Below are 11,747 nucleotides of genomic sequence, written 5' to 3' on the forward strand. Positions count from 1 at the left end.
AAGTGAAAAAGAGAGTTCATATTACAAAGGCCCTTTTGAGCTGTCATTCTTCACATAAAAGTCTACTATTGTTACGTATATCTAGATGTGTTCAAACTTGTATATTTGTGCAAATAAAGGTATTATTATAATTGAAATGAAATTATATCGAAAAAAGTCACTATAAATACAATATTTTCTTGTGAATTGATTATTGATCTGTATGGAATAAAATACGGCAGCTTAGAAATTTTCTCTTGAGAAATGATATACCGGTACCTTTAATGGAAGTGTAATGAAATGAAAATATAATTATTGTTGATAAATGAATGAGAAATATTTCTTGATAGGCAAATCATAAAATGGGGAAATATTTCTTGATAATTGAAATTATTGAAATAATTATGATAAGGCAAATCATAGAATTTACTTCAACTCCAGTTGGAGAAATGCTATTTTTAATTCACATAAACTTATTGACCGAACTTCAATGAGATTATGGTAGCACTTATATTTCTTCCTGACTTGAGAACGATTTGGCAACCGTGAATAGATAGAAAAGGATAGCAACACCAATACCAATGCTAATCAGGTGCTGACTTTATGACATAGATCTCATAAATTATAGGACGCAAATCTTAGTAGACCGAGCCCTGTAAGTTAGGTTAGTATTAGTTACTAGCCGTCAGGCTCGCTTCGCTCGCCATATCCGTCTAGCCAGGGGGCTCCGCCCCCTGGACCCCCGACTGGATCGTCTAAGAATGAGATCAGCAGTCTCGCTTCGCTCGCCTGCATTTTTCATTTGAGCATTTTTATCATATGTTAGGACAATCCAGTCGGGGGTCCAGACTTATCCGTCTGGCTAAACGGATATGGCGAGCGAAGCGAGCCTGACGGCTAGAAATATAATATTCCCAGGATTGAAGTAGCAGTGCCCAATCAATTTTTCCGCGATAAATGCATTTAAATCTTCAACTTGGTGCCAACCTAACAAAGTCAACTCAACTTAATGTCAACCTGACAAAATTATTAATTTAGTTGCCAGTTAACAACTGTTTCGAAGAGGTACTCTATCTGGATTATAGTTCTATAATAACATATGATATGGAAATTTCAATTATAATTAAGAGATTGGGAGAAGAGGAATATACATGCTAAAAGACGAACTTTAAACCCTTAAAAACAACCCTTAGAGTTAAAATATTGCCAAAAGATTTCTTAGTGCGCCTCTAAAGGGCCAACTGAACATACCTACCAAATTTGAACGTTTTTGGTCCGGTAGATTTTTAGTTATGCGAGTGAGTAAGTGAGTGAGTGAGTGAGTGAGTGAGTCAGTCAGTCAGTGAGTGAGTGCCATTTCACTTTTATATATATATAGATTATTAAGTGAGTGAGTGCTGAGTGAGGTCATTATTGTGTAATTCAATGATTTTCATTTTGGTAGTATAGTAATGCCTGGTTTCATGTAGACTAAGTAATCATTCTCCATCAACTACTCCCATGTGGTCTAGTGGCTAGGATATCTGGCTTTCACCCAGAAGGCCCGGGTTCGATTCCCGGCATGGGAAATATTTTTTTATAGTCCAACTTCATGCAGACTCATTCATTATCTACTGAAATATACATTTGATGAGTATTGGAACATTAGAATTCAATTTTTTGGCAAAAACAATTCCTTATTTCAAAAATTGTTATCTCCATTTTCGTATGATAAACAATATTATTATTCCATCTCAATATCGATTTCGAGTGATAACAGAAGCATCAATTATTGATCGTGTAAGAGTAATAATGGGATGCCAAAATAATACGTCAACCATAGTCAATGCACTCCAATATTTGAGTTTGTAACTGTAAATATTTCAATGTTACAATAATTGATAGAAAAGAATTACTGTAGTAGTCTAAAATAATAATATATCGAGTGATCTGGCTGGCTCAGGTTTGGTGTCAGAGTTTTCAGGTCAAACAAGTTCTATTTCAGGGCCTCTTACATGACCTAACGACTGTTATGAGGCAAACGGGACCGACAGCTCAACGTTCGAACCCGAAACACGGGAGTGACCCGAGAAAAATATCTACTGATAAATTTTAAGGAGCCTTCACAGTCACAGATAGATGATTGACTTGAATATTGAACAGCAATGAGTTTTTCTCCTTTTTATAGTGAATTTCACATCCATCTAGAACTTTCAGCAGAGGAAACCTATAGGTAGCGGAGATTGTTTTATTCTATGCTTTTAGTTATCACGCTGGAAAAATATAAAATTACAAGTTCTATAAGATTCACATTTCACGTCGTGGAAGTGGAAATTTGATAACACATTTAATTACGCTAATAATTAAACTCATGATTAATCTTTTTCACTTTTATGAATATCACTTCCACGATTTGGAAGTACGAATCTTTTATTATTATTGGTGTTTGTAAATTCATGACAAGCTTTCTGTTTTCTTGTCTTTTTCCTGGGGAATTAATCTATTATCTTGATTACAGGTAATTGAGAGGCAGCTTTCCGTTTTCGATTTAATGAGCAACCGAGAAGGGACAACTGTGATTGGCTGATTTGCTATCTACCACTTTGTCCAATAGCCGTGCATCAGTTGTAAGTTAACCATGAAGCCCCGATCAATACCCCGAGTGTTTGAACAGCCTTCATTCAATATTTACTTTGGCAGAAAACAGTTGATAGTTGCTCTCTGCGCGTTGTGTCGCATTGTTAAAGCTTTAGACCACCACCTCATGACAACCAACCCCATTTCACCCCCCTTGGGGGCTCCTCAATCCCCTCCACCCCACACTTCACCTCTCACAACCAATAATCACCATCACAGTTCAATGGCACCTCATCAAACAAAGAAAGCCTTCCCTAAGTGCCAATTTGACAACTATTGAGAGACAAAACAATATTGGTGTGATGATATTGTCACTGCAAAATCGGATTTTGGTGACAGATTCACTTACAAGTTTGTTATTGGATTTCTAGATAGAAGGGTTGGATATTTGAGAGGAGTGTTGGCTTATTGTGAATTTACCATAGAAGATGGAAGTATTAATTATTGAATGTATTGAATCGTTAAAATGCTATTTGCGTTCAATGTATTAATTATACTGTACATAGTATCAATATCCACAATAAATAACATCATGGTATTGGAAAAATATCATATATGATTGAATGTCAGAAAAATATGTACATCCCTGTTTTATATGAACAAATGAGATAATTCAAATCCAAGAAAATTACTTCACTTATATGGGCTACTTAATTCAAATTAATAAAAACTTGTAGTACCCTTCATTATAAACTTTAAAATAGTTAAAAGTTTTAACTTGAAAATGACCAATGGTCGAAACAAGTCGTTAAAATATTATAACGTTTATAATAAAGGGTACTTCAAGCTTCTATATTGTTTTTAAACTATGTATTGTAAATTTGTAAATTTTATATTGTTTTTAAATATTGTTTTCAAATCCAAGCTATAATCAATTTTCTTGTTTGTGAAATGCGGCCTGCAACACCCTTTCATGAATTATCTCCACTTCCATCATACTCTGATATGAGCTTCAATTCATTACTCATTCAATTTCTGCCTTCTATTCATACAAAGCTGGATAATGTGGAAGTTATTGTATTTTGAAAATGAAACTAGAGATAATCTCAGAGTGTTCTCTGTTTCAAAATATCTTGTGATACTGTAATCCAAATGAAATCATTTTTACTAAAAATAGAAGGCCTACTATAATTGGAACGAAATCAATGATATGAGAAGAATAATAATGCTAATCTTCCAACTCTTATTTCCAAAGTAGTCTTGAGAAGCCAACAATATTCTCATCAAAACTAAATGAAACCAGAGAGTCTGTGTTCCATCACTCTATCAATGTACCAACAAACACCCACACTAAAGAAGAACTACTATGGTCTCTATGCTAGCACTCAACGATAGAACATGCTTCAACATTATTATTGTCGAAGCAGATATCTGTGATGACATGTTGGGTGACAGATTTGCATACAGCACTTTACGTTGAAGGACCTCTATGCTGGATGTTTCAAGCGGCACATTGTCCAAAGGAATATTATGTTCCTGCTAGAGAACTGTCTGTCTATCCGACATCCATCAGCTCTGAACACTGAAAGCCTAGCAATTGAAATGGACATATTCCGCAATTCCATTTACGGTGTGGTCTAGAACGTGTACGTTACGGTGACTATCTTTCCATCAATTAGTGTGACATCGAGTGTGTATCATGCCACTAACATCATGATGTTCTATGTGTTGATATGGGGCGGAGTCTAGTGCGTGAAATTAAGCTTTTCGACCAAATTCATCATGTATAGTGTGTACGATTAGTGTGTGTGTGTGTTACATCGAATTCAACACACTTGCGCACACTTTGAGTGTATGTGTGCGTTGACTCCTGACTAGGCGAAGCCAGGCTAAACTTAAAAGGCATCCAAGCATGAAGCCCAAAACAGGTTTTGTTCATTTCACCGTACACCAGGCATTAGCTACTAGACTTCTACCCCTCTTCTGAGGCATTACCTATTCCTCAACATTCTGTATCTACTCCTGCTACTCCTGCTTCTCTCCCAACCAACCTCCTCCTCCTACTCTGTCTGTTTCTACTTCACCTCCTCATATTCCACAACCTCTTTATCACCCTCCTAATCCTCCTCCTTCTACTCCAACTCCTCATCCTACTCCTCCTACTCACCCTTCACCATCCTTCACCTTAACCACCCACTCCTCCTCATCTTCAGGCTTCTACTCCATACTCCTGCATACCACAACCACCTACAGAGAGATCCACTTTAAACTGACAGCATTCATTATGAATAAATTACATTATCGCTCTCCATTAAATCAATGCTGACAGTCTGTTTGATTTAAACCCTCTAGTACTATTGTCTCTGTCATTACACTTAGTACAGTCATTGAATGAAATAATCTTAAGTTTTAAGTTTGTAAACCTTGAAATACTTTATATAAGTTTTCTCTGGTAGGCTACAATTCAAATACTAGACTATAGAGTAACCCAGAATAACGGGAACTGTTAAAAACGTCATTCATCGAAAGTGAGAAGGTGAATAATGATTCTACATAATTTATGGCAATCAATGAAAACTTGAAAAGTTACACTTGAGGGAACGATCATTAGTTACATTTATAATTTTATGAAAACTCTATCCTTTAGTCGGCTTCCTCATGAACGAATACATTATAGAAATCTGTGTTTGAGATTCCTCATCAATCACCGGAACACTTCAGTAGTTTAAACTTGTCACTCCAACGATTTATCATAGAGAAACAATAGCGTAAGTAGTGTGGAGCGGTATTTGATGGCTTCACATATGTAGGGTGAATCTTGTACTGAGTCAATGGTGTAGCGGCTATAAATTTTGCAATTGCGTATGTGGACGCTGATTGTACACCAGACTGATTGATCCACTACAAGATTCAATACAATTGTCGGAATCGCGGGAGGCCTAAACGCTCGCTCACCCTTGATTCTTCTAATGACAAGTTGTATAGTGATGAAATTTTTATAAGCAGTGCTGCGATCGCTAAACACTGAAGACGGATACCTTAAAATTATTACCTGTGAAGAATGAGCATACAAAATCATACAGGTCGAGCAAAAATCCCGATGTAGATAATTTACGGGACTGCGTCTCTAATAAGTTCTGAAGGATTAAAATACGGTATTTGGACCAAATATCGTTCAGAATATACTTCGAGAACAGAGTCTTGTCGGGTTTTAAGCTCTATTGTAGGAATTTATATGATCTATGGCTGCATCTGCTGTACAATTGATGTGTTCGCTCCAAAGTCGAGGCAGGTAACAGATAAAAGCTGATATATGAGCAGGTAAGGACAAAGAATAAATATCTCGATCTGACCCCACTCGCTATATCCACTTAGACCTGTTCCAATATCCAGCTTAATTCAATTATTCCAACGATCGTATTCGATCGGTTCTTGATGATATAGAACGTATCAGACACAATAATTGACAGGCTTAAGAAATAATCGAACTCAGAAAGCGAATTAACAAAACTGAAATATATTACAATAAAATATGCAATCATACAGTGCAGGTTCAGAATTTGATTTACAGGTTGATAATAATTTAGCATTAACAGAATAGTTAAAAATTTTCTTGTGCTTGCATGATACCATGCGTGATTCAACAGAATTTTACGATTGATAAAATTGAACAATTTTGAAAAAAATAGTGAAAAAATGAATTATAAAATATTTTTTAAAAATGCTCGGGGTCGTGGTTCTGGCAGCGGAGGATAGCTAATCAACCACAAGTTCTTATGAATTCAATAGGAATAAATTCTAGGCTCTTAATAACTAAAAGCGCTTGTCGGCGTGGCCAATAATTTAACGAAGAAAAATTTATGTTTTTGCACTGAAATATTTTTCGAAGCGTAGATTGGGGCCCCTTTTAAAACTTATAACTCACGTGAAATTCCTTGGTGGTCGTGGTTTTCTTCTTTAGATCAAAAATCGTTTGATCGGCAGCAATCCAGGCTTCGGTTTCAGCACGTGGGGGATTTTTAATTTAATATTTCCTTCACCAAATTAATTAAGGGATAATTTACTTTAAACTTTTAAATTTATCGATTGATGAAAACATAAATTTACAAATAACAAATAGATTGGCCTAAAATATCGGCTCACAAATAGAACATTTAAAAATCGAACAAGAAATTTTCACAAATAGGTCTTGGTAACTATAAAAAGAGATCTGAACGGTGAGGATTTCAAAAGGGAAGTGCTGTCCTTTCTCTAAGCTTCTTGGCTAGACCTTTCTTCTGAGAATCTCGATGTAATAAATTTGCATAAAAATTTGCCATTGGTAGAACGCTTGTGACGTAGACATGACGTCAGTGGCAAGCAGTAGAATATAATTCCTTTAATTACAATAATAATTCAATTTATGTAATTCTTAAAACTGCTTAATCTTCTAGACATAGTTCCTCTCATACAATGTACATGTGCTAGCGTAAATGATAAGGCAGGGTTGTTGTCTGATAATAGATTAACATGTGTTGCTTTCAAACAATCACCTTTTTGGTGCTATTTCTATGCACTATGATTGGCTTAGGCTTGCCAAAGAGATTTAATTACCATGTGGTTCAGTTGAATTAAATCATTAATAAATTAATATTCTTATACAATTTTTATTAGGTTTGAGACTGTTATAATTAATTTCTGCCGTTTTATCAATAATATAATTTCATGCTATGACCTATTTAGTTACAATAAGACCTGACATATAATATAATTTCTTAAATAATAAATAATTTCAACGATAATACATACATTTTATTTTTTATTTGAAATTCTTGGTCCTTTATTGATAGTTTTATAATTTTTAGGAATGATATTTTACCTTGCATGAAAACCGGCATGACATTTGACAATACTTTGAATCAGTCAGCTGTGTTCAGGCTGCTTTAAACATCTGTTCGATAGTAAACAAAGTGTAACCTCAAATTCAATGAGCAATTCGTAAATAATTTGTGCTTTATTTGCAAAATAATTATAATTTTATTGAATGATTTTTCTAGAAAATGTTCGATACAGAACGGTACTCTTATCTAATATACAGTTATTGATAAGTAAGCTTTATCGCTCGGTCGCTAACTATTCCTTTAGCAAATTCTTTCATTTTAAAAGGTAATCACAATTTTCTCTCTTCTCATGAGGTCTATTTGAAAGATTCATCACAGTAGATATCCCATGGTATAGGGAATTTATGTCGCAACTTTTACTGTTATCTCAAGCCGATTACTGTCGATTATTGTCAATTTTTACTGTTTTGTTGGGGTGAGAGTGTATGAACGGCACAATTTGAGAGACTACCAGCGTCATAAAGCTTCATGGGAAAGAACTACGTGAACTATCGGCTTGGGATAACAGTAAAAGTTGCGACATAAACGCCCTATACCATGGGATATCTACTTATGCTATCTTTTCTCTATGGATTTATCTATATCTATTTATCTATTTATCTATTTATTTATCTCTATTTATTTATCAATTCATATGCTGTCACGTGGTAATTTAATACCACCAAATATTTTAAAATGAGCCAATGAATTTTAACAGAATTATAAAATTGGAAAGAAGGTTAGACCTAGTCAAAGGATAAATCAACTTAAATCAAGTATTATTAGCGATTAGGAGTAATAGCATTATCAAAAACGATAAGGAAACTTGTATAATTGTGATTTAATAACTATGAGAACCCATTGGTAAGATCAAAAAATTATAAAGCGGCTTACTTATTATTGGCGGATTATAAAAAATAAAAGTGCATGAACATTGAGGTTAGAATTATTTGTTTACATTTTGAAAAGAATTAGTCGATCTTGGATAAATCGATAATTATTAGAATCAATACTGAACGAATCAGCTGATTATTCGATCAACCAGTATAACAGGTTGAATTATATAAAATTTACTCATAAAGGATATATTATGTATACTAAAGGAAGTCGATGTGTAGAAATACGAACAACTATTATCTCTGTATAAATATTTATTATAATCTAAAAAAGCATGATAAATCAAGAGTATACAAAACTCATATAAAAAAACTAAATGTATTAAAATCGCATGTTATGATTTATTTATGAAATCAATTTAAGATAAACACTCCATATATTTGTATAAAAACTCTTTTTTATTTAATTTTTTTCTATTATAAAGTCGAGTAAGCCCTGATTCCCAAGGCAACCAATTGTATTGAGTTTATTAAATTGAAGACCAATCAGAGAGTAGCTTACAGAATTATTCTTGGAAGAGACAAATTTTTCTGAAAACCTCTTTCTTCTGGCTTAAGATCTTGACCTGAGAGGATGCACATAGAGTCTAGGGTTCTTTCTTCCTCTTTTTAAAATTTTAAAAAACTATTAAGCCAAACCCTTTTTAATGTGAAGTATTTGTATTAAATGTTAAATTATCTGTGAACTCAGTGCTGTCAAAGAGTTCGTAATTCGTAACTATTCCCCATAAATATATCTGTAATTCGGAAAGGAACTTATAAGAATCTGGACCACGCGTTAGCCCAGCAGTGACGAAAAGGAGCCTACCTAATTAATTATTGGAAATAATTAATTCAATCCACGAGACCGTCAAGAACTTCAGTTCAGTGAGTGATAAGACAAACGAGCTCGTTTTAGGTTTTCTACGTACAATGGGGGAATTAATGAAAAAGCGCTATTCAAATTAACTTGAATTAAATAAAAAGTCACCACGTGTTGAATAATATCACATAGTTCATAAGAACATTTTATAAATTTATTTAATATATGTAGGAAGCTTACTTCCATGCACAGCCCGAATTCATATAAATCCCTGAGATCTCATGTTTGAATATTAATTTATTAATTATAATTTTGTTAATTGAACAAAGTATATCATATCAAACTTATAGACCGAACAAGTTTTTGTTTGCAGAATTTTGTATTGATTGGAAGTCTAAGTATCAGTATTAAATACAATATTTATGAATTTGAAACCCACTATTGTGAATATTAGCAAAGCCTGTGATAATTATTCAGATTTTAGAAAACATTTGATTAAGTATATTATAGATATATCGAATATTTTATGCACATATTTTTTATGGGAATATATTTTGTGTTTTATGTCAGCATACAAACTCATAGAATTTTTTATTATATCCTAACTCATCTCGTGATATACAGTTTGAGCTGTTTTAATACCAACAAATATTTAGCAGCACTTAAAATTATTGAATCAAGTAATATTAGTCTAATCTTATTCAGAGCACTCAATATTTATCATCCTTTGATGATATTCATTTTATCTGCCAGAGCAAGTATATTAAAAAATTATATTAATAAGGTTCCAGTTATATCATATAAGGATCCAGAGAGCTTCAAGAACTGGCGTTGTAAGTTCTAAGGAATTTTGGAAGGGTATATTGGTGAATACTTGTATTCACGACGAGCGTTTTAAGAATCAACTAGAAACAACTATAGTTGGTCCTTATCATTCTCTAGTGGTACATGGTTACTGATAATCAGTCATCAAATATTCTTTTAATTTTCTCACTGGTATTCTCCAAGAACTTCATAGAAGCAGCGGTAAGAATTATCAATCACCGGTCATTGAACCTTATAGTGATTATTTGTATTTGTAAAATTCATGTATCTACCACTGAGCTAGAGCTGAGGTTTGAACCCAGTAATTTTGCGAGCCGGACGGCCTTAATTTTTTGTGAATTTATTCGCAAAAGAGGGAATTTAACGATTGCTCTTATAAACACCAATATCATCACTCTATCATGAGAGGTAACCCTCCAAGGGCAAAGGAACACAACTTCACAATGCAAATACAATCCAGGTAATAACAACAGGAATTTGCCCAAAACTGCTTCAACATCAATTCGGAGTACACAGTCTAAAGGTTATGCTACTCACGTAACGTAGATGATAACTTAATTCGCACACAATTTTGAGTCCAAAAAAATTGATTCTACCATCAGCATAAGTTTTGTAAGAATAAAACTTTCTTAAAATCCAGACCAAGAAAACTATTGGTTTATTATTGCATTATCATTATGTCGTCATCCTAAAAATCTAATCAACTCAAGCTATTTTATAGTACTCTAATCTGATTAGACTATAATATGATAAACCCTGTGAATAGACCGTATATAACATAATTATTTCCTTATGGCAATGGATAGAATATTAAGACGTCTTGTTTTTCAAAATGAAATAAAAACACAAATATATTGTCAAATTCACTCCCAATGATATTGCTATAGCCTAATATTATTGCTTTCCAATGGATTTCATCGGTTTATTTGTACTGTATATGAGCTCTGTCTTGTTTTCTTTATATATTAAGGTTAAGTTCTCTCACAGAGCTCAGCTCTCGTAAACTCTTCATTGGATAAGAAGGAAACAGTGAACTATTTCATAATAATTTGAGAGGGAGTAGCAGCAGATAGAAAGCAGTGGGACAAGGTCGTTGCAAGGCGCTGAAAGTGAGTATAACCTACATTATCTGCCTCTTACCAGATTCCTATCGACAGCCTGTGTAGTGCAGTGCTGCTGGGCTGGGGCTGGCTGCTCATGTTACGTCAAATAGAAACAATAATCTCAACGCCAACTACTTATCACAGATAAGACATTCTATTTAGCCTTGCCTTTGCTACTGCTGTAGTACGATGCAACTAATGTTGACTATCACTGCAGCCTCTCTTTATGATTAGTAGGATCTACATCTTTATGAGGTAGTAGTCTGTAGACTGTAGGCCAGGTTATATAGCATCAACTTCACAACAGCATTCTCCGTGTAGAAAGATTACAAAATTTCCAGAGAGAATAAAGTAGCGTTCAATGTAAATACTTGAAAATGTTGACTATGTATCACCTCTATTGTTGAGATAGAACTGCCTATGATAATGTGGATTATCAGTTTATTGAATTGCTACAGTTGAAAGTTGACAATTAAAGGGTTTTTGCATTTGAAACTACTCACAAATTAATGTCAATTATCAACTCGTGGTATGCTATAATGCAACTTACATTTCACAGCCTATATTATAGTAGTAACTTTCACCAAGCAATAACTTGATGGTAGTTTACCTAATTATCAAATAAATCTGAGTTACTCACCAGTGAGAAATAAATTTTCAAAATTACAGTTTTGAAGAACTCTGTTCTTTGGGAACAAATTCTTTTGATGAGATGTTGAGAATATTT

At 33.8% G+C, this 11,747-nt stretch overlaps 1 non-coding gene across 1 annotated transcript; it reads left to right on the forward strand.

The window, feature by feature from the left end:
- Positions 1-1,475: 1,475 nt before the first annotated feature.
- Positions 1,476-1,547, forward strand: Trnae-uuc. Its single transcript has one exon. It is a non-coding gene; the product is annotated as a tRNA-Glu (tRNA).
- The last annotated feature ends 10,200 nt before the right edge of the window (positions 1,548-11,747 follow it).

The sequence above is a fragment of the Nilaparvata lugens genome, chromosome 11, assembly GCF_014356525.2.
Source record: "Nilaparvata lugens isolate BPH chromosome 11, ASM1435652v1, whole genome shotgun sequence".
NCBI classification, from domain to species: domain Eukaryota; kingdom Metazoa; phylum Arthropoda; class Insecta; order Hemiptera; family Delphacidae; genus Nilaparvata; species Nilaparvata lugens.